This window comes from Callorhinus ursinus, unplaced genomic scaffold (genome assembly GCF_003265705.2).
Source record: "Callorhinus ursinus isolate GAN/ISIS: 27379988/994484 unplaced genomic scaffold, GSC_fseal_2.0 scaffold7, whole genome shotgun sequence".
Taxonomy (NCBI): Eukaryota; Metazoa; Chordata; class Mammalia; order Carnivora; family Otariidae; genus Callorhinus; species Callorhinus ursinus.
The window spans coordinates 58,019,981-58,043,908 of NW_027397069.1; the positions used below are offsets into that span (position 1 = coordinate 58,019,981).

Consider the following 23,928-nt stretch of genomic DNA (forward strand, 5'->3'; position numbering starts at 1 on the left):
ACTTTTGCCATTCTAACTGGTGTAAGGTAGTATCTCAGTGTGGTTTTTGATTTGAATTTCCCTGATGGCTAATGATGATGAACATTTTCTCACGTGTCTGTTAGCCATTTGTATGTCTTCTTTGGAGAAGTGTCTGTTCATGTCTTCTGCCCATTTTTTGACTTGATTATTTGTTTTTTGGGTGTTGAGTTTGAGAAGTTCTTTTTTTTTTTTAAAGATTTTTATTTATTTATTTGACAGAGACAGAGAGAGACACAGCGAGAGAGGGAACGCAAGCAGTGGGAGTGGGAGAGGGAGAAGCAGGCTTCCCACTGAGCAGGGAGCCTGATGCGGGACTCGATCCCAGGACCCCAGGATCATGACCTGAGCCAAAGGCAGATGCCTAATGACTGAGCCACCCAGGCGCCCGAGAAGTTCTTTATAGCTCTTGGATACCAGCCCTTTATCTGTAGTGTCATTTGCAAATATCTTCTCCCATTCTGTGGGTTGCCTCTTTGTTTTGTTGACTGCCTTCCTTTGCTGTGCAGAAGCTTTTTATCTTGATGAAGTCCCAAAAGTTCATTTTTGCTTTCATTTCACTAGCCTTTGGAGTTGTCTTTTGAAAGAAGTTGCTGTGGCCGATGTCAAAGAGGTTACTGCCTATGTTGTCCTCTAGGATTTTGATGGATTCCTGTCTCAAATTGAGTCTTTCATCCATTTTGAGTTTATCTTTGTGTATGGTGTAAGAAAGTGGTCCAGTTTCATTCTTCTGCATGTGGCTGTCCAATTTTCCCAGCATCATTTATTGAAGAAACTGTCTTTTTTCCATTGCATATCAGGTCTCAACCGATACCAAAAGATTGAGGTTATTCCCTGCATATTCTCAGACCATAATGCTTTAAAACTGGAACTCAATCACAAGAAAAAATTTGGAAGAAATTCAAACACTTGGAATCTAAAGATCACTCTGCTCAAGAATGTTTGGGTCCACCAGGAAATCAAATAACTTAAACAATTCATGGGAACCAATGAGAAAAAAAAACACATTGGTCTAAAACCTATGGGATACTGCAAAGGCGGTCCTAAGGGGGAAATGCATAACCATCCAAGCCTCACTCAAAAAAATAGAAAAATTCCAAATTCACCAACTAATTCTAGACCTTACAGAACTAGAGAAAAAGCAACAAACGATGCCTAAGCCATGTGTTAGAAGAGAAATAATTAAGATTAGAGCAGAGATCAATGAATTAGAAACCAGAAACACAGTAGATCAGATCAATGAAACTAGAAGCTGGTTCTTTGAAAGAATTAATAAGATCGATAAACCACTGGCTAGACTTATCCAAAAGAAAAGAGAAAGGACCCAAATTAATAAAATTGTGCATGAAAGGGGAGAGATCATGATTAACACCAAGGAAATAGAAACAATTATTAGAAATTATTATCAACAACTATATGCCAATAAGCTGAGCAACCTGGATGAAATGGATGCCTTCCTGGAAACCTATAAACTCCCAAGACCGAAACAGGAAGAAATTGACAACCTGGATAGGCCAATAACCAGTAACGAGATTGAAGCACTGATCAAAAACCTCCCAAAAAACAAGAGCCCAGGGCCTGATGGATTCCCTGGGGAATTCTACCAAACGTTCAAAGAAGAAATAATACCTATTCTCCTGAAGCTGTTTCAAAAAATAGAAACAGAAGGAAAACTTCCAGACTCATTCTATGAGGCCAGCATTACCTTAATCCCCAAACCAGGCAAAGACCCCATCAAAAAGCAGGATTTTAGACCAATATCCCTGATGAATATGGCTTCCAAAATCCGCAACAAAATCCTAGCTAATAGGATCCAACAACACATTAAAGGATCATCCACCACGACCAAGTGGGATTTATCCCTGGGATGTAAGGGTGGCTCAACATTTGCAAATCAATCAATGTGATAGAACACATAAATAAGAGGAGAGAGAAGAACCATATGGTCCTCTCAATTGATGCAGAAAAAGCATTTGACAAAATACAGCATCCTTTCCTGATTAAAACTCTTCAGAGTATAGGGATAGAGGGAACATTCCTCAAGTTCATAAAATCCACCTATGAAAAACCCACAGCGAATATCATCCTCAATGGGGAAAAGCGGAGAGCCTTTCCCTTAAGATCAGGAACACATCGAGGATGCCCACTCTCTCCACTATTGTTCAACATAGTACTAGAAATCCTAGCAACAGCAATCAGAAAACAAAAAGAAATAAAAGGTATTCAAATTGGCAAAGAAAAAGTCAAACTCTCTCTTTTCGCAGTTGATGTGATACTTTAAGTGGAAAACCCAAAAGACTCCACCCATAAATTGCTAGAACTCATACAGCAATTCAGTAATGTGGCAGGATACAAAATCAATGCACAGAAATCAGTTGCTTTCTTATACACTAACAATGCAACTGTAGAAAGAGAAATTAGAGAAATGATTCCATTTACAATAGCACCAAAAACCTCGGAATAAACTTAACCAAAGAGGTATAAAGGATCTATACTCTAGGAACTACAGAACACTCATGAAAGAAATTGAAGAAGACACAAAAAGATGGAAAAATATCCCATGCTCATGGATCACAAGAATAAACATAGTTAAAATGTCTATGCTACCCAGAGCAATCTATACCTTCAGTGCCATCCCGATCAAAATTCCAATGACATTTTTCAAGGTGCTGGAACAAGCAATCCTAAAATTTATATGGAATCAGAAAAGACCCTGAATCGCCAAGGAAATGTTGAAAAAGAAAAACAAAGCTGGGGGCATCACGATGCCTGATTTCAAGCTGTATTACAAAGCAGTGATCACTGCTTTGGTACCAAGACAGCATGGTACTGGCACAAAAACAGACATATAGACCAATGGAACAGAACAGAGAGCCCAAATATGGACCCTCAACTCTATGGTCAAATAATCTTTGACAAAGGAGGAAAGAAGTGAATATTTTAACAAACAGAGAAAAGTCAATAAATACAGCAGACCAGGCATCAAGATCAGCAAATTGGACGCAATGTCCAAAGAAAACATTTCACAAAATAGCCATTTGCTGGGCCATAAAGCTTTCTTGAAAAACTTCAAATGATGGAAATCACTCAGAGGTTTCATGTTCTCTGACTACACTGAAATTAGGGTAGAAATATATGAAAGAAAGTGAGAAAAATGGAACTAGGAAATGGAAATTAGAAAATATTTTGAACTGAAGGATAATGAGAGGACTCCAGTCAAAACTTGTATATGGAAACTGAAGCCATTCTTAGGGCAACATTTATACTTTTAAATGCATACAGTAAAAAAAAGAATGGCTGAAAAACAAAATCAATGACCTAAGTATCCACCTCAGCAGTAAACAAGGAAGCTTTGTTGAGACATTTAAAAAATTACAGACATTTAAAAAATAATAAGAGGATACATAAACATCTTTATGCCAACCAACTTGAAACTATATGTGAAATTGATGAATTCCTAGAGGAACACAACTTGCCAAAGCTGATCGAAATAGAATAAATGTTCTGGTTTTTTTAAAAAAAGAAAAAAACAAATCTCTAAATAGTCCAAAATCTATGTAAGAAATTGAATCTTGATAATATGATAATGATGATGGTGAAGATATTTGGAGGGCTATGTAGACCCTAGTTTCCATTTTTCATATTGTGCGGCTTGTTATTAGCCTAACGTCTTACCTTATCCCTTATGTATGCCTCTTGACGGGAGAGGCCATTACCCGCCAGAGGGGTTGAGGGGAGGCTCTAGGCATGCTCAGTTCAGTCTCTCCTTCCTCTATTCAGATCTGACTTTCTGCGGAGAGGAAGCCTTCTGGCCTGCTTTCTGCTTGGTAGGTAGTAATCTGCTTCTCTTCCTGAGGAGACCCACGATTGTCCAGTGACGTCCGTAAGTGCAAGGGCAGATTGTCTTCTGGGAAAAAAAGATTAGCAAGGCTGCACATCTGAAGACATCTTCCCTGCCTCTATCAATAATACGAGTAATATTTAGAGCCTCATCTGCCTTAATCTTATGTTTACCTCTCAATTCTTTTCCAACCTGGGGAAGGAAGAAAGCAACGGTATTTATCTTTTCAATTGCCAGCAGACAGGTGGCTCTACTTCTTCATCTGTAAAATGAGGTAATAATAGTATTGACTGGGTGATGGGTATGAAGTGATAAGGACCTTGCGTTGTAAACAATAAGCACTTAATAAATGTTAGTTATTGGTTTCTTTTAAAAAATGAAGCCCTAATTTTATGCCAGAACTGGGCTAAGTGCATTATTACTGCATTATGTTGTGTAATATTTACAAGAAACCCATGAGGTAGGCGCTGTAATTAATTACTCTTACATCACACATGAGGAAGCTGAAATTTGGGACAGTTAAGTAACTTTGTCAGAGGTCGCACATTTTGTAAGGTCTGCCTTTCAAGTGCCCAGCCCCCTCTCACAATTCCAAGCCGTTGGTCATTATAAGTGGGTGAAACAAGAGAGAGCAAAGAATTTATGATGAATTTGTCACTGCTCCGAGAAAAGGCAGGTGGAGTGCAGGTCCTACTCATGGTCAGGCAATAACAGCATCGAGTCCTGAAAAAGTGACAGTAAGCTCGTTAGGATATTTAAAAAGACTCTGTTTAACAGGAGTGAGATTCAGAGCGACATTACATATTCATGAAACTCCAAGCATGTCCAAGAGTATTCATGAGCAATTTAAATATCACATCATTGAGTGAAAAGATGTGGGTCTTTTCAGATACGCTGTCTAAACTTTGGACCCCCGACTCCATTCTCTTTGGGGTTTTACCTCCATGAGAAAATCTGAAGGAATCCTATCCCCCATCACTCCTGTGCAGGTTAAGTTTGATCACTCCGCTCTTGCGGAAGATTCCAAAGATTTCCTTTCTCTCCTCTCCCACAAAGCTGGGAGCCAATACCTTCCTTCTTTACAGCATTAACAGTCTCACAATCAGGCTTAGCACACAAGCTTTTCCTAGTCACCTCTGAGAAGAAGGGAAGCCCTTTTTGGAAAGAATATGTGATATCTGAAGCAGATCTTGGATCAGCATTTGGTGGAGAAAACATGACTTTTTTTTTTTTTTTTTTTTTAGACAAAAACATCCAGGCCCCTTAAGCAGATTTGAATCTTGCTAATATTCATGAAGGTGTTTGGAAAATCTTTACAACCTGAACCTGGGCCAGGAATTAGAGAAAAAGATGTTTCTTATACTTCAGTGAGAGAGTACATGTGAGGGCATTTTCAAGACTACACTCATTTCTGGAGCCAAAATTGTAGAATACTGGGAAGGGAGCTATGCATTAAATTTCAAATTGCTATTCACATAAAGTCAAGTTGTCCAAATATCTGGAGTTAATAAATTAATCAACATTCAGAACATGTGAACAATACTAGAAACACTTCAAAGTTTTTTTTTAAATGTATTTGTGTGAAGTCTTGTTTTTTTTTTTAATTGAATGAATTTGACATGTAACAATGTGTACATTTAAGGTGTACAGCTGTTACTTTGATACATTTCTATATTGTGATATGATTGCCCATATAGCAATATTTATCATATTACCTAATTACAGTACAATATTACCGTCTATATTTGTTACGTTGTGCATTAGATCTCTGTGGCTTATTTACTACTAGTTATAAGCTTATATCCTTAAACACCATTAATTTTATCCTCTCCCCCATCCGCCCAGGTAACTGCCATTTTACTTTGTTTTTTTACATGTTTAAGCTTGTTTAGATTCTACATATAAGTTATATCATACAGTCCTTGCCTTTTTTTTTCTGACTTAGAAGTCCTGTTTTTAATTGCTGATTTGTTAGGTCTTTGGGCAAGTGCGAATCTATTCTCAGGGAGCTCAGTTTCTGCATCTGCAATGAGGACTCTATGAAGCATATTGACATATAAAGAGAATTCTTCTGTAATGCCTGTATTTCCTTTTGACTTTCCTTGATATGGCAGCTATAAAACCACAAATACCTGAGCCAGATTTTCCTTATGTCTGAGCTCCCTGCCCCAGGAGGACATAAAACACTTTTCAAAAGTACCATTAGCTCTGCTGAATTGCGACTTCCTTGTATTATATGGTACCCAGGTGGCTTTTAAGTGTTAACACAACTTCCTCAACACTGCCTCTCTGGGTCCCAAGAATTAAATAAGGTACTTGGAAGGTAGGGTCTGCTCATTATTTTAAGATTTTCTGTATTTCCTTTATAGGGCATATTCAGTTAGGCCACCCCAGAGTTTCCATTTTATAGGAATGCCCCTTCCTAACAGGGAAGAGTCTTTATGAAGCTTGTTGTGACATGTCCAAAATCAAAACAATAAAAAATCTGTTTAAATTGTCGATCTGAAACTAATGTTACCTTTCCAATAAGAAAGAATGTTTTTGTGAAGCTTGTTCTAACATTTTTAAGCCTGCCTTTCTCTAATGAAGAGAACACAGTTAAAGTCTCTGTGCGTGCCTGTGTAAGACGCCTCGCTGTGAGGTCTTAGAAGAGCATGGTCTCCTGTCCTTTGGTTGGCTTTGCCATTCCTTTGCCTTGTTTTCTTCCTTATGTAGAAATATTACCCAAAGTTCAAGGCTTGTGCCCTTTTCTTCTCTCCAGACTCTTTTCACTTCACACTTCTTTTGTTTGGTTGGTTTTTAGAGAGGGAGAAAGAGGGGGGAGGGGGAAGAAGGAGAGGGAGAGAATCTCGAGCAGGCTCCACGCCCAGCACGGAGCCTGACTCGGGGCTCGATTTCACAACTCTGAGATCATGACCCGAGCTGAAACCAAGAGTCAGGGGCTTAACTGACTGAGCCACCCAGGAACCCTAAGCTTCATACATTTTTACAGAGATTTTTATAGAGTGAGCATCTATGAAAATCATAGCAATTTGCAGTCTTGAATTACCCCCAATTACTAAGCAAAACCCCGTGTGTTTCACTGGCAAATACTACAAGCCTAGGGGAAAAAGAAAATGTAACTAGGAGGTGTGGAAGAAGATGACAAATAAAAGGGGGTATATAAAAAAGTGGGTGAAAGCACCAGAGAGGTACATTTCCCCATTTCCAGAGAAACCACTCAGTCACCAAGAACAATTAAGCCTACTTGGGAATCTCTCTCGGAGAAGCAAGTAAGACTCTGGATTCAGAACCATAGGAGAAGCATTCATTGCAAACCTGAGAAAAACATTATTTTGCTCAAGCTTATCAGAGCAAATAAATAGAAATTGTATAAAGGCCCTTTCCAATTGCATTTGTATAAGATATATTCCATGTTGTTGATCCACACAACTTTTTAAAAAAGATTTATTTATTTATTTGAGAGAGAGAGAGAGAGAGAGAGAGCATGCCCAAGAGTGGGGGGAGGGACAGAGGGAGAGAATCTTCAAGCAGACTCCCTGCTGGGTGGGGAGCCTGATGCAGGGCTCCATCCCATGACCCTGAGATCATGACCTGGGTCAAAACCAAGAGGAGGCTTAACTGACTGAGTTAACCAAGTACCCCGATCCACACAACTTCTAAATCAAATTTATTTTCAGAATGGTAACCTGAACAAGATGGCTACCTGTGTGTGTGTGTGTGTGTGTGTGTGTGTGTGTGTGTGTGTGTGTGTGTTGGGAGAGGGTGATTGGTGGGATCAGGGACTGTAAATGATAAACAGTAAGTACTAATTGTGTGGGAAGTAAAACATTTCTACCTTTTTGTGCTGTTAATTTGTAATTATTAAATCCCAGACTTGAGAGAGAAAGAAAACAATGTGTTAAACTACAGGGTCAGTAATAAAAACTATGGTATCTGCCCAAACTTTACAAGAATAAAATCTCTGTGTGCCGGGAAGTTTTGATGCATGATGAAACATCTTAAATTTTGCTCTAGAGGCGTTACCAGGTCTCCAGGACCACCGCTGAATTATAGTTTTGAAATGCTCAGAGATGTACACTTGATGCCTTAGGTAAATTATACACGAAGCTACGCTTTAAGCATTTCCTAAATCTATAGTTGCTTTAAATGGTATTGGATCCCAAAGTGTTTGGCCTCAAAATAGAGAAAAAAAATACTGCTGATTTTAAAAATAGCATTCCCTTTTTATTAAAACATTTATATGCAGTATGGAAAATTTGGGAGGTACATATAAGAAAAAGAAGAAGAAATCATGCATAATTTAGCACTGAGAAATCAAGACCACCGTATCATCTCATTACATCTTCTTTTCTCCACCATTTATAATGGCCACATGGTATAACACTGTATGGATGTACCATAGTTTACTTAACTAAATCCTTGCTGTTGGAAATTTAGGGTTGTTCAGGGGGGTTTGCCCCAGTACATAACATGACAGCGACTACTTCTGTAACATAAATCTTTGTACAGATCCATTTGATATTCTGCAAGTAACTTTGGGCAGAAACAGAATGTACGTGAAAAGAAAACGTAAAAAAGTGGGAGGTAGCAAGGAAGCTTTGCTTTCTAGGAGGTCTGCTCCGGCTTCTGCAGGCCATCTGGGCCAGAGCCGGACTCCTGCTGCCTCGGGGGCTGGGGAGGCAGGCTCCTCCTTCAGGGATGGTGTGCTTTGCACAGCTTCATGGGGAGAGGTCAGTAAGACTGCCGGGGAGGTTCTAGGAACACCTCCCCTTCTAGTTCTGGTGACGAGGGACAGCTCTGGGGATGAGTCGTGTCTAAGCTGGAGACTGGGATGTGTAGGAGTGAGGGGAGGGAGCAGGGAGCCAGGTGGAAAGACTTCTCTTGGTGTAAATCCTATCAACATATCCTATTGCTTTGAGAAGCATGGTGGTGCTCCCGCCAGGGCGTATCCTAGGGTGCTGTGTGCCCTCAGGTGGGTGCAGAGGATAGTAGTAGGCTGCTTTTATGGTTTTTGCCTTGGCAAGAACAGCGCCCACTCTGCGTTCTCCGATTGCAAAATCTTCAGTGAGTCCTTAGAGCTCACACAGCATCGTTCTTTAGCCTGGCATTAAATGAACTCCCTCCCCTCCCCCTCTCTGGCCCCGCCTCACCCGACCACTCATTCTCAAAGCGCTGTCAGGCCTCCAGACCCTCAGCTCCGTCATCTTGCAGGTCCCTCCTCACCTTCAAAGTCTCCCTCTTTCTACAAAACACAGGATACCCATCATGTCCTCTGTGGAAACTTCTCCAAGACTCCGGGCAGTTACTTCCTCCTCTTGGTCTGATAGCAGTCTTAACCTCAGGTTGGATGTCCCCACATTACCTCCCTGAGCAGGCCCTGAACCTCTTTGTGGTTAGCATGTTGGCTCTGCATGTCTGTCTTCTTGGTGCCGAGAACAGAGTCTGACACACAAAAAGCACAGCTTTTCAGTTTCAATTTATTTTCAAATGAACAAGTTCAAATGTTTAAAACCACTAAACTCAGGGATTTGCAACTGAATATTTTTAAACAGCATTAATTAGCCAATATCCACCCTTATAATGAAATCGTTCACACAATCCACCTGACCTGGTTATTAAAATGGGGGGAAAATCACAAGACAAATTTGTCACAAAACAATTTCTGAGAAATCTTTGCTTTTCATTATATCTTGCTTTTAAAAGGAACACCAAAAGAAGTAAAACAACAGAAAAGTTGCAGCATCATACTGGCCTGTTGAGAAGCATGTATCTCTTATCTGCCTTGGTCTACTTAAGTATCCATGGGAATAGCAGAGAACCTCAGAATTTATGTGAAACCCAGAATGGGTCCCCACACATCCCCTTACTAGAAGGCTTAGTGCAGTGGAGATTCAACAGAACTTCAGTATAAAAATGAAAGTTGTTATCAGATGGTTATAAATCAGTAATAGAAACATGCACTAAATGTTTCAAAAGGAAATATAAACTAATCTAGTCCTCTAAGTGGCTTTTAATTTTTTTTCTCATTTCATTCTTGGGAAGGGCCACCAAAATTCAATGGTGCATGAAAAGCCAGAAAACCTCATGTTGTGGCCATTTCAAAGAAATGTAACAGTTTTAAAAAGTACCATCCAAACATTTGAATTTTATTTTGATGATCAGAATCTGGTCTAAGGAGAGTTTATGTTGGATGTCACACTAAGAAATGAGGTTAACAATACTACCGGATCTTCGTATAAGGTAAGTTTATCTGCAAAGGGTGTCAGGGCAGAGAATCCAAAGGGATTCTATGTAGGGTTTTCCTCTCCATTTTGGGATAGCTATATCTCCCTATGAGTGTCAGTATTCTGGGGACAAGGAATGCATTCATTGTGTATAAAGAACAGTGAGGCCCCAGGAGAGAGGTGACAGAGGGAACACCACCAGTTCTAAGGGTTTTCCAAGGAAATGTCATCCTTGAGGATTACCAAAAAATGAGTTCCTAAAGGAAAAGCAGCCTGCACTTACAATATTTCAATGCTTACACTTACTTTTTATTTAAATGCAGAAATTGGTAGTATCTTCGAGTTTTCTTCCACTTGAAAGTCATTTAAAGAATAGCCTGGTTAATATAAAGATCTGGGAGCATGCATGAGAAGCACCCAGGATGGGTTGCTTCTGGGGAAGATCCTAGGAAATTGAAGGTTAACATAATAGAAGGGCATATACTAAATCAGTCAATCAATCAATCAATCAATCAATCATAGCTCTTGAAAAGTCTAGAGGCATTGCATACAAAATATAGACCAGTCCTAGAGGAAATAAATTCCGAAATTGTTAATGGTCTGTACCTCTGGGTAATGAAGACGCAGGGAGACTTTAACTTTTATTTTGAGCTCTACTGTCTGAATCTTTTAAAAATTACTATTACATGCACACCTTGCTTTTAGTAAAGGGAAAAAACCTTAAAATAACTATAATGGGTAGACCCTTTAGAAGTAAGTGGCTTCGATTTCGGATCCTCAGGCTATGACTCAAGGTGTTGAATCTTTTCAAGAAGCTGCCTTGGTAGACTGTGTCTTAGTAAATTGTTACCGTTGTTTCAATTAAACATCTATTAACTGTAACCAAATGCTCTATAAAATAAAAATGAGGTATTTATAGCAAGTTCCTTAAAATCTAAAAACCAGTGAAAGACAGAAAACAATGTGGGCTTAAAACAGGGCCTTCTATCTTCATCCCCACGAATCACTTTGTTTTGACTGATCCTCGAATTAATGCATGCACATTTCCAACTTAAATTTAATCTAAGAATAACACAGAATAATAATTCCAAATAAGAGTACTCCTAAAGAAGTGCTGCATAAGAACCATGGTATTTGTATTCTAGCTCATGAAAATGTAATTTTCTCCTTCCTTCTTCAGCATAGGTGAAATGAGATTGGGTCTTAACAAAGCATTTTGTTTATTGTCCCCTGTTTATTAATAGGGGACCAATAATGCCTTTTAAATGAAATGTTATTCAATAGAATTAGTTTGAAAATAAATAGAGCACATGTGGTTAACTTTGCTTTTGAAATTACCCTATCAGGTGCCGATCTCTGTAATTAAAGAATCCTAATTCACAATTCTCTGAATCACTGCATTTGGCAGGCAAATGCCAGTAATTTTCATTTCACAACACAGTGCCTCAGACAGTAATAAGCCAGAACGAAACACATGCAGGTTTAATCAGGTAACAAAGCATGTCAAATACTTATCCTGAAACAAGGGAGTCTGGCACATGAAGTGTGAACCTCCGAGAAGTCCCTTAGGGGATGTTATATTCTCTGATCTGTACCTTTTCACAGCTTCTGCTGACACCTTTAAGAGCAAAAAAATAAAATAAAATAAAAAATAAATCTCAGAATAGGAGTCAGAATTCAAAACAAATCACTCTCAATGGGACTTCTGGGAGCCAAGGATACAAACACAGGCATGCACGTGCACACACACACGTGTACAGATGTATACAAGCACATATACATGCATACATGCACATTCACTCACAGCTATGTATCAGTGCAAGTATATATATTAAATAAAAGGTACTTAAAGAATAGTCTTTGTTGATCATCAAATAACCTTGGTCTAAATGCTGTAAGAAGAAAAAAATGCTACATTTAACTCTTAGGAAAGTGTGTAAAAGTTTGACTTTGGTCTATAGGCTTCCCAACCAGCTGTCTTAGAGCCCAGAAATAACCTATCAAGGTATTACTCTTTGATGGAGAATCACAAGACAGGAAGACTTTCCATGGCTCTCTTAGAGCAGCCCAGGAATCCTGAGTAAGGGACCTATGGAGCGACCAAGGAGCCAGTAACCAAGGAAAATTCTGCAAAATACATCTGTTAGCCCACGTTTCAAAATTAAGTGTCACCCACCAGTGGATGTGGTTGACAACGATCTTGCCTCCCTTAGACCTGGACAGCCAAGCCAGGTTGGCCGGCCTGGCACCCTCTTTTCACTGTGCCTCTCCCTGTGGAGTGAAGAGTCTACAGGGCCAAGGAGAAAAGCCCATCAGAAGCCCTGTCATCAAGGTCTGCGTATGTGGTCCCCAGAACATACCCCCTCACCTCCAACAGCCTCAGGTCATTTCCAAGGTCCTTGCTGGCTTTTTCTGAGGTCCATCCTCCCGAGGGCAGAGTTTCTTGCTCAGGTACATGCTCTAAGCCTGAGGTGGTGGCCAAAGGCTGATTGTTGGAGTGCTGATAGCTCAGACCTCGGGTTGGGGTGTCTGTAGGTATATGCTCTATGCCTTTGGTGAGGCAGATAGAGCCTAAGCAGGAGACAACTGGGAGTGAGCCCTGGGTGGAGGCAGGTGGACCTATTTATTCACTTTCCCCAGCCCCACATCATTAGGAAAGGACCTGGCTACAGTTCTGCTGGGAAAACGTATATGGGCTAATCTGAGACATCAGGATCTCAACAGGATGATGTGCTTAGCTTCCTTCCAATTTCCTTTCTAGTCATGACCAAGAACCTCTCCTTAGTGGCTTTCCATGGTTATTTGATATCCAAAGACAAACTTATTTTCAACTATAATAATGAAGTGAAATATAAAAATGTCAAGTAAGGAAACACAGTGAAGATTTTCTTGGTCATTGAATATATAATCAAACCAGTCAAAAGTTAAATAAAATTTTACAGTATGAGAAAGTATGCAAGGGCGCCTGGGTGGCTCAGTTGGTTAAGCGACTGCCTTCGGCTCAGGTCATGATCCTGGAGTCCCGGGATCGAGTCCCACATCGGGCTCCCTGCTCAGCAGGGAGTCTGCTTCTCCCTCTGACCCTCCCCTCTCTCGTATGCTCTCTCTCTCTCTCTCATTCTCGCTCTCTCAAATAAATAAATAAAATCTTTAAAAAAAAAAAAAGAGAGAAAGTATGCAAGGAATGGATCAAAACTTTATAAATAAAGTTTTTGTAAAAGGGGAGAACATAGCTACCTATTTGTTGCAATAATGAACATAGGTTTTGGTTTAATAACAAGTACATCAAAATCACATGAGTAATACTTTACTTAAAAATTTTATTGTTAAAAAGTCAGATATTTCGGGCATAAACTAAGATTGGTATTTACCAAACAAAAATAGTATGGTTTGTAACTTGCACCCTAATTCTCTGTTTTTCTATTTTAAACCCAGATAAAAGTGCTGCATAGTCACAGTGAATGACAGAATTGGAGTGACTGAAGTCTGTTTCTTGTTCTTTACATTCACTATCTGTTGTGGACTGCATTGTGTTCCCCAGCGAAAAATTCATGTGTTGAAGCCCTGATCCTCAGTGTGACTGTATTTGGAGATGGGGTCTTCACAGAGGTAATTAAGGATAAATGAGGTCCTAAGAGTGGACCCTGATCTAGTAGGATTGCTGACCTTATAAGAAGAGGAAGACACCAGAAATCTCTCTGTGTGTGCACAGAGGAAGGGCCACATGAGGACACAGGGAGAAGGGAGCCACCTACAAGCGGAAGAGAGAGGCCTCAGGAGAAATCAGCCCTGCTAGCACTTTGATCTTGTACTTCCAGCCTTCCAGAATTGTGAGAAAATTTCTGTGTCTAAGCCACCTAGTCCGCACTATTTTGTTATGCAGCCTGAGCTGCCTAATACACTATCACTATTTTTTCACTCTTTATTTTGTATCTACTGTTTAGTCACAGGAGTGGGTAGCACCATAGAAAATGAAGGTATGCACTGTCACTGAACTAAGCTTGAACAATTTCAAATCACTAGCCATAAACTCTTGCAAGAAAACTAGCCATAAACTCTTGCTGCTCAGTTGGCATGGGTGGGGGCCGCTGGGGAAAGTGGGATTCTCTGCATGAACTTCTCTGTAAAACACCATGTTTAATAAAGAATCCATAATCAAAGCATGCTCATTTGAAGGTCGCATAGACACTTGTATATGTAAAATTAACAAAAACTTCAGCAATTATTCTATGCATTAGAGTATAGATGAAAAACAATTTTTTTCAGGAAGGCATGTGTTATCACTGACATTGTTTAGAATTGCCAGCACATAGAGATAATAAAAAGTGGACAGACTTGTTGCTGTTTTTATCATTGCTTTTAAATTGTCTACACATCTTGTACCCTTTTTGACCTGCGCTCGGAGGGATCGCTTCCACAGTCCTGCCTTTGATATTCCTCTACCCCTCCTTCTTCTGGGCCTTCTGAGAAGCAGCCCATTGGCCCCATGGGATCGTAGCTACAGCCATCACAGTGGGTTTCACATTGCATGATAGCTCAAGCATCGTGATCCCTGAAGGAAGGGAACTGACCATCTGCCTCTGTCACTTCAGGGTTGAAGTAGTATTTCCTTCATGGTACAGCAGCCCTGCTTCATGTGGGAGGAGAAAAAAAGGACCAGTGGAAAATACATTGAACCTCTGTCCAGACTTCTTCGTTGTTAGCAAATTGTACAGGAGTCTTTTTTGGGAGTCTGTATTCAGGTTGATCCCTTGGATTATGTTCTTATAGTAGATAGTACTGATAGTTTGAAGGCCTGTTGGCTCTGATACTAATATTTCATGTGATTTACTAACTTTCTGAGATTTGGCATCTCCGATGTTACAGCTGGAAAGGCATATTGAGACTATGCTTAGTCACTGACAAGCCTTGGAACAGAAAGGAGGTTTGGTTGGTTCTAAGAGCTATGAGGGGAAGTCTGGTTGCTAAAATAAAGGTAAGATAAGAAATTCTAGGTCATCTTTCTGAAGAAGCTGCAAGCAGTTCTCTTACGGAAAGCCCTACCACTCATCTCTGATTTAATAATTATATTTTCTGATAGCTCCCTTGGTCTACCATATAATTTATTAGTTGAGTGCCAGCTATCTCTTTGGTGTAGAACAGAACTCCACCCCTCCATCTCTTGGAGCAGAAAATGCAAGAAAGATTGTTCTTGGGGGGAGCTGAAGAGCCATCTAAACAAACCATTAAAATGATGTTTAAAAAGAAAAAAAAAGATCTGTTAATTTCAGAGTTAATTTTAAAATACGGATTTCAGAGCTATGGAGGGATTTGCAAAAAACACATCAACTGGACTCCTAAGGGGTAACAAATGCCTGGCACGTAGCGGGAGCTCAGTAAATAGCTATTGAATAAAAATTTTCAGCTCCTTGGAAGCAAGGAACGACTTACTTAATTTTCAACTAATTGTTTAAAAATAAAGAATACATGAATGTGTCCATGTTCTACTATCACCCTGGCAAACTCTATGACTTAAAATAAAGGAAAGGAAGAGGAAGGAATGGAGCTTGGGTGGGTGTAGTTCCATGAGTTGCAACGAAAAAATTGGTATCAAGAAAGGAAATCTGGGAGTCTGAATCTGTGACCCAAACCAGACTGTTGAGATGTTGGGTGGGACAAATTATTCCTCAGGAGAGGTCAGGCCACAAATCAGAGCACAGAGCAGCCTGCTCTTTGATGGTTAGATAAGGTAACATAGGGCAGAAGGAAAGAGACCCTTCTAGGCCCTTTAAATAGGGCCAGCTGAAGTGGTGGACATAGATGTTTGGACAGCCAAGGGGCTTGCAGAACATTTGGCTTTTTTTTCCACCTCACCTTGAGTTCCCCTTCTTGCAAAATGAACTGGCAAGTAAATAAGTCTTCTTAGAATCATGAGACCTAAAGATGGAAGATGTGACTCAGCGTTCTGACCAGTGATCTAACCAGATCATCAACACAGAATGCCTAAGGTCAGAAAGTCATCACCTGTTGCCAAAACAACTAGGTCTCCAAGAAGTGGTAAGTTCCTCCTGAGTAAATTGTGTCCTTCTGAGGACGTTAGCCACACTCAGGGTGTGTTGTCTTATTCACTTTTATTATAACTAGACATCAGGTAACAGCTTGGCCGAGACATTATAGAGTAATTTCAAGTGCAGCTAACTGGGTAGAATAGAAATACTTTAAAGTCCTTTCCAAGGCTGAGATTCTATCATGTGATTGCCTTACATGCTCATTTTACATTCCCTTATTTCACTCCATTAAGCGATGCTGGGATCAAGTAGATACATATGGATGATGTTTAAGTCAGACACGGTAAGAAAAATCACCCATCCACCCCTCCTTCCCAAATCTATTACCCTCCCCTGGTAAAAAAGTCACATCGGTAACAAAAGTTCAAGGTAAGTGTCCAATAGTGTCGCTTACTAGTGCTTTATTTTTGGTGAGATAGGCTTCAGTGAAGTATAATCCAGAGCTAAATCCAGACTAGAGTGTTCCCTGAAGCTCTTTCCTAGATGAGGGATATTACCAAATTGCCGTTTTCTATCCAGCAGTACAGGTCACCAGATATCTCCCAGTCCAGAGACCTTGGAGCAGAGGACAAAAATGGGGTAATTTGAATCATGTGACCTTGTGGGAGGCACAGTGCCTGCTTTGCCCCCCTAAGAGTGAAGAAACCATAGAGTCCATTATGCAGACAGCGCCCAACATGGAGGTCCCCAAAGATATGGTTCCCCAAACAACATTTTTTACATTTTGAGGTGAAGACTCGGTGCTTATTTCCTCTGACCTTGACCATGGCCAACATGCTCCATCAAAATAAACCTTGGGTTATCGAGAATGGATACATGGACGTGGAGAGAAATAACAGCAAGGACTTGGTAAAAGCAACACTAAGAACAAGATGGAAAAGAAGCAATGAACTGCACCAAAATGTAATGTTCCATTCAGGGAAAAATTTTTCATGGAATTTTTTTTTTTTAGCTCCACTATTTTGGACTTTCAAAAGTAGTGAAGGCAACACATTCTAAAATGCTTGGACTTAGCTCAAACAGACTGTGTCGTTTCATCTTGACAGAGATCTCTTCTAGAAAAGACTCCCTGAACTACTCTGGATATGAATTAACTTCCTTCTGTTGAATCTCAGCTTATGAATATTTGAGAGAAAGCTCAAGTTGACCAAGAATGCATTTTTTGCTTGGATGATGTTCCTTCTGTATGATGCATTGTTATTAATAAGGATTTAACATTTACCTTTAACTTACCAATTGCTTATTGGAGAAAAAATAGACATCAGATAAACAGGAAAGTGCTACAAATTAAGGGGCTTTTTTGTTTTGTTTTTTGCCCACTAAACATTAGACTTCATTGTTTCAAACCTTTTTTTTTTTTTGCATTCTATAACATGGTTCTGCATTGGCAAGTATACTTATTTACATGACAAAAATTCTTTATTATGCGTCTAATATATACCAGTTGCTAAGTACCAGTAATTCAAGCATAAAGGAAGGATACTCCTTTATTTCAAGGGATACCTGACCTATTGAGTGAGATGCACTTACAAGCCAGGGATGACAATACAAGCTAATAACTGCCTCGGTAAAAGGCATACACGGGAGAGGGAGACCAGTGAGTCTGCACTCTGTGGGGAATAGAGATATCAGGGACTGCCACGAAAATGTGATTTTTCCATACTAATCACTGTGGTGATGATTATAAAAGAAATGATCCAAAGGCACATGTTAAAATTCCTTATGAAGTTACACTATTACATAAATTTTCAATGGGTAAGGCTATGCATAGTTTTTAAAAAATCAATAACGTTCATTCATTTGCTGTTAGTATATTTATTTTCTTCCTTCTTAATAAAACTAAAGAAAAAAAGGAACTATACATGTGTATGTAAAGTCACTTCAGTTCAAAATAATACTCATCAATTAACAGAAGGAGCAAGCTGCTGAGCAGCCCGCAGAAAGCACTAGAGTTTACCTTACACTTGGCCATTTTATACACTCATTTTCCAGAGAACTGTCTTATTAGCTTTCAAAGAGTGAGTTTCTTATCTTGAAAGTTCACTGATCCTCCAAGATGGATGCATTTTTGGTTAAATGCTTCTGCATCAAGCAAGAAGTCCTATTCACGATGCACTGCTGATAATGGCTGGAAAGGTTATCAAGGGGCTCTGGCATCACTAGAGTAAACAAACACCGTACGACACCTTACAGTCAAATGCCTGGACATTCAGTGAATGCTTCGTTGTTGTTTCACAAGGGGGCTCGGTGACATTTCTAGAGGAGGCACAGTTCTTGGCACTTTTCTCACAAGACTGCCCTCCACTAGCTAGATGAGTAGGCACCTCCCGCGTGACTAACAAGGCAGGAGTCAGTAGGAGAACAGACCGGGAGGCCAGGGAAATGAACTGCCCTCTCTGTGGCTGCTTTGCGGGTGAGTACACCCTGATGTCCCGATCTATTCTCAGCTAGAGCCATTGGGAAAATGGGCAGTGTGAATCTCCTAGGTTTGCCCATAAGTTCCACTGAAGAAGAAGGAGTCAAAATACACTTTTATTTTCCTAGCAACCCCACTTCTTCTGTGGGTAAATATGAGTAGTTGTCAGCGTCTTCAGAACAACGGAGACTGTAGATATCAATTTGGAAGTCTCATCTCTCTTGAGAAGTTGCAGAATGGAACATCATTTTTGATAACAATCTCTCGTTGTGACAGAGTCACTTGGGGGAAAAGGGACCTTTGTTGCTGGGCCAATTTGTGGTTTAAGTGCTGAAGTTTGTGACACCTAAGTGTGTGCATTTTAGAGGAAGTTTGATTGACTCTTCAATTTTCACGGGGCATTCACCCACGTCTAGGAAAGTCGGTGACTGTGGAGGGGACGATGGAAGTTGAAAATATGGTCCCTGCTCCAAAGAGTTTCTACTATAAGGAAAAGTGCCATTCATTTTTAGACTTTAAAGGAACCTTGAAGGTGATGTAGTCTAACACCCACATTTTAAATATAAGGAAATTGAGGCTCAGAGAAGCCAATAATTTGCTCAAGGACACATAACAGGTGTTAGAACTAGTATTTCAGCTCTTTCTCTAGTGATCTTTAAAAGATTTTATTTATTTATTTATTTGAGAGAGAGAGAATGAGAGACAGAGAGCACGAGAGGGAAGAGGGTCAGAGGGTCAGAGGGAGAAGCAGACTCCCTGCTGAGCAGGAAGCCCGATGTGGGACTTCGATCCCGGGACTCCAGGATCATGACCTGAGCCGAAGGCAGTCGCTTAACCAACTGAGCCACCCAGGCGCCCCTCTAGTGATCTTTTAAAAACAGTGCATTGGCCTTTCTATGAAAGGGGGTTGGGGTCAGAGGAGACATACTCTTTGATGATGTGATGAGCCAGGTATCAGAAAGGAAAGCTCTCCACCTACAGGTCTGGGACTACTTATGAGTAAATACTGTGCTTTGCTTCCCACCATCACCAGTCTCCAGTTGAGCAAATCTTGATGGTTGAATAGGGTTTCACTTTCAACCTCAAGCTGACAGAAATGGTCATGATTCACCCAAATTCCCTGTGAACAGAAACAACTTGGCTTCTCACACCTCTGGTGAAGGCTGGACGGAGATGGTGGACGGCTCTTGGTCTTAGTTCCCGATTTTTCTGGCCCATTTGATATTCTTGAGAGCATATTTTGGATTGACCATCTGTGCTGTGAATGACACCCACATCTCACCCGTTGACCCGGGGCAACCACGACTGGTTGGTCAAACCAGAGTTCCACCTGAGTAGGAACAAACCCACTATGCATTGTCAAGGAGTCAAGACTCAGCTTAGCTGTGGAGTGATTTAAGATTGGTCATCTTCAGTGTGCTAATAAAAATAAAAACTCTTCCAAGGCTGAGTTCTGGACTCTGTTTAGAGTTGTACTCAGTTGCATGTTGAGGTTGAAGACTTGGACTCAACCTTAACAGACAAGAATGCCCAGGAACAAACAGGGAGCTAGTATTTTCTTCTGAAGGGATTTTTAAGAAATCTGTCCTATAAAAAGTCTTGTTGAAGATCCTCATATGTCAATGACATTGCTAGCTTTTCTAAGACACACAACTCAGGTTATACAGTTTCAGGCTTAGGAATCGTTTGGTTCCAAGTAACAGACTCACTTCAATTAGCATATGCTAAAATGAGAAATTTGTTGGAAGGATATGAGATTATTACTTGGAGAACAAGGGCAGAAAGAGGAGCCAGGGTGCATGAAGCCCTGGAATGAGGAACTGGAGAAGAATCAGGAACAAGCATCCTCTCTGGGGATCCACTGTTGTTCGAAGGCTTCTCTCTGTGAATTGATTATCATCTCTCTCTCTTTGTGGACTGGCTCTTCCTGCTCTTCTGGAAACTTGGCTGTACATCATTTCCCAATCTCAGGGCTCTCAACTGATTGATCCAGGTTCTAGGTCCCCCTTCCAAATTTCTGAGAAAGAGACACTAATAGTTTCAGCTTAACTAGAGATTGGTTCCCCCTTTTCACCCTTGGTTCAACTAACCTCGTCCAGGAGCTCAATGGCACATCAGGCTGCTGGGGCCCAGTTCCTTCCTGGGGGTGGGAGAGGTGATTCTCAGAGGAGGGTGGTCTGGGCCAGGCAACTGCCCTGAAAGCAATGCTCTCAAGAGTTGTCATTCTAGGAAGGAGCTCAGAGTGACTCAGAGATGCTGTAGCTGTAGCATTTATTCTCTCAACATCTTCAGTTTAGCAGGGTGAGCAAAACTGTTTTACAGATAGGAAAATGAAGACAAAGAGTTGTCAGTAAATGGCTTAAGTCATTTTGAAACCTGAGTCCCTGGCTCCTGACTCAGGCTTTGCAATGCTCAATATTTGTCTCTTGCACCGTGAGGGCTGGGTAGCTGTGGATGCTCCGTGACTTTCAGAGATAAGTAGGGAAGTTTGTCCAGATAATCTGCAGTGAAGCCATGTAGACCCATGGTTTATGCTATATCATTTCACACACACACACACACACACACACACCCCTCTTCTCCAAAGTGCATCCTGGCTCGCCAGGGAGTGTCCTGCTACCTTGAGAAAGTGTGGTCCCAGGTCAAATGGTGGTGGCTCAGCTCAGTCTGGTTGAGCCTGGCACTTTTCATCAATAAAACAAACTTGTTAAAATTCATGTTGAAATATTCTTCCATCATTCTGAAAGTATGCACTTTGCTCATCTGAAAAATAGAACAAACTTGCCAGTTTCTAAGTTGAAATTTGTGTGTACTGCCCAGAATAACATTGACTCAGTATTCCTTTTAACATTAAGCCTCAGTAACGTTTCGCCTTTCAGTTTTCCTCTTCCATACCCTTCTTACGGTCTGCACACATAGGTGTGCATGCATGTGTACACATGCACATGCATGTACACGTGCAGATGTGCACATACTTTTCCACGCCTGTGCATTGCAGGTTACAAGGGTTTGATGAATACAGAGTTTTTGGACTGGAAAAGGCCTGGAGCTTCACTTCTTCATGTCAGAGGTTGACAAGTCAAGGTTTAGATGAGACAGTCCCTTCCTCCACTGGGTACCTCACTCCTCACTACCATGGATAGATTGCGACGTGATGGTTTGCTGTAGAAAAGGTTTGGCAGCACATTCTAGAGAGATTTCAGCCAGAAAAGGTACATGCACTTTTCTAAGAAAAGAAACATTAAGTTCTAATGGAATTAGAGCAATGATCCCTTATTTCAGAATACAGTTGATGAAAGACCCCTAGAGGGGCTGAAGGGAAGTCTGAGGTCAGAACGTGGGTCCTGTTCTTCATTATTTTCTCATTCAGAACACCTGCGGAGTGATTAATCTTTATATCTCTCAAGCACATGCAACAAGACTAAAAACGCTCAGCGTTTTTAGAGGTCCTCCAGGACCTCCAGGTGAGACATTCCCTTAGTCAGAATCTTCTCTATCAGTAGATCTACCACTCATGGCCATTATTTTTTGCCTTGCCCCACACCCAACCCCATTCCCACCCTACCTCACACCACGGAGGGCAAACGTGTTTCTTTCTGGCATACCTACCAGGCATACAAATAGCAAATGTAATCGCAATAGTGATGATGAAGATTCCTAAATCCTTTCTGTGGGGCAGTCACGGTGCTGGGGTCCCAGAAGATGGCATCCCCTCCTCGCTCAGCCCTGGGACATGGGTTTAATTCCCTGACCAGACATGAGATCTGCCCGACATGAAGCCCCGTGCTTGCAACCATTAAAATGAAATTTTCATTCACAACAATATTCTTAATAGTTATTTTGCCTATTTAATTCTTCAGTGCTCTATTCCAAAGATGTTGGGGGGAAGCAGACCATGGATGGGAACTCCAAAAGGGGCACTCCCAGACGTCAGCTCCAGCTTTGATCTCCATCCCACCCAGACCCACAGAGCAGCTGACATTTCTGGGCTCAGATAAAATGTCTGGAATGGACAGTGAGAGGGAATGCCAGCCTCAAGTATACAAATAGCCATAAAACCTAAAACTGGCACAACTTCTTCCTCATGGTGGATTACAGTCTGTTTTTATTTTTGCATCCCCAGCAACGACAGGTGTGTCTTCCTGAAAAGAGAAAGTGAAGCCCAGAAAATGTGAGTTAAAGAGAATTACTTTTGGTCACGTGAATATTAATGTTCTTTAGATTCACAGGAGAAAAATAGGAGATCAGCACCATAGAATGACAGAGTCTTTAAGTTGAAATGACTTTAAACCTCATTTTGCCTAATTGCTTTTATTTTATAGGCAAGGAAACCTAACAGAGAAGAAAAATACCTTGACTTGCCAACTCTGCTCTATTCCATGAAGTTGGTTATGATCAAAACACTTTTGGAAATGCAGCATGGCTTGATAATCAGCCTTTGAGGAAAAACTATAGTTTTTGATAGAGCTATAGTAAAATGCAAAATTTTATTGGTACACAAAATATTACTAACACCAGTATATAATACTAAGCCGTAATAATTCTCAAATGAAATTATTGAAAGAGACTATTCAATAAAAAGTCACTCTGTAGGGGCATGTTTCATTCAACTTTGGCTCCACAGATATTTATTGAACACCTACTATGTGTCAGGCACAGACCAAGGAGCTATGACTTCAGAAATGAAGGCGCAGTTCTTTCCTGTTAAGAATCTATAATCTAGGGACGCCTGGGTGGCTCAGTCGTTAAGCATCTGCCTTCGGCTCAGGTCATGATCCCAGGGTCCTGGGATCGAGTGCCGCATTGGGCTCCCTGCTCAGGGGGAAGCCTGCTTCTCCCTCCCCCACTCCCCCTGCTTGTGTCTCTGTCAAATAAATAAATAAATAAAATCTTTAAAAAAAAAAAGAATTTATAATCTAGTGGATAATCACCAGCTTTAAAATGTAAGTGATGGAGATAGCCCTTTAGAAATTTTTAGTAACTTTGCTAGTTTATCAAAAGTTCCAAACCACCCGACCTCATTTACCTAGAAGGTCACACACACACACACACACACACACACACACACACACACACACACTACCCTTCTAATACATATCAGTGTCAGAACTGTGAAAGGTCTGAGGTTTCACCCTACTTGCCAACTAAGAAGTCAGCCTGTCAGTCTCCTGGATGCTGGTAAAAGATATGAGACACCTGAATCATAGAGGACTTTATTACTCACAGCAGTACTAAGAGGCTGGTCTGCTTATTTTATCAGTAGTGGGGCTGTGCTAGATTCTTATATACCTTCGATGCCTTATTTCAAATATATTATATATTTATATATATATATTATATATATATATTATATATGCTCAGACTACCAAGATTTTGCCC

The 23,928-nt window shown here is 40.6% G+C and overlaps 1 long non-coding RNA gene across 1 annotated transcript in view; it reads left to right on the top strand.

The window, feature by feature from the left end:
• The window catches only part of LOC112826490 (uncharacterized), a 118,927-nt gene extending 104,512 nt beyond the window's left edge, over nt 1-14,415 (top strand). Inside the window, exon 6 of the long non-coding RNA XR_003208947.2 lies at nt 13,529-14,415. This is a non-coding gene — a long non-coding RNA (uncharacterized lncRNA). The remainder of the gene's footprint in view (nt 1-13,528) is intronic.
• Nucleotides 14,416-23,928: the final 9,513 nt, after the last annotated feature.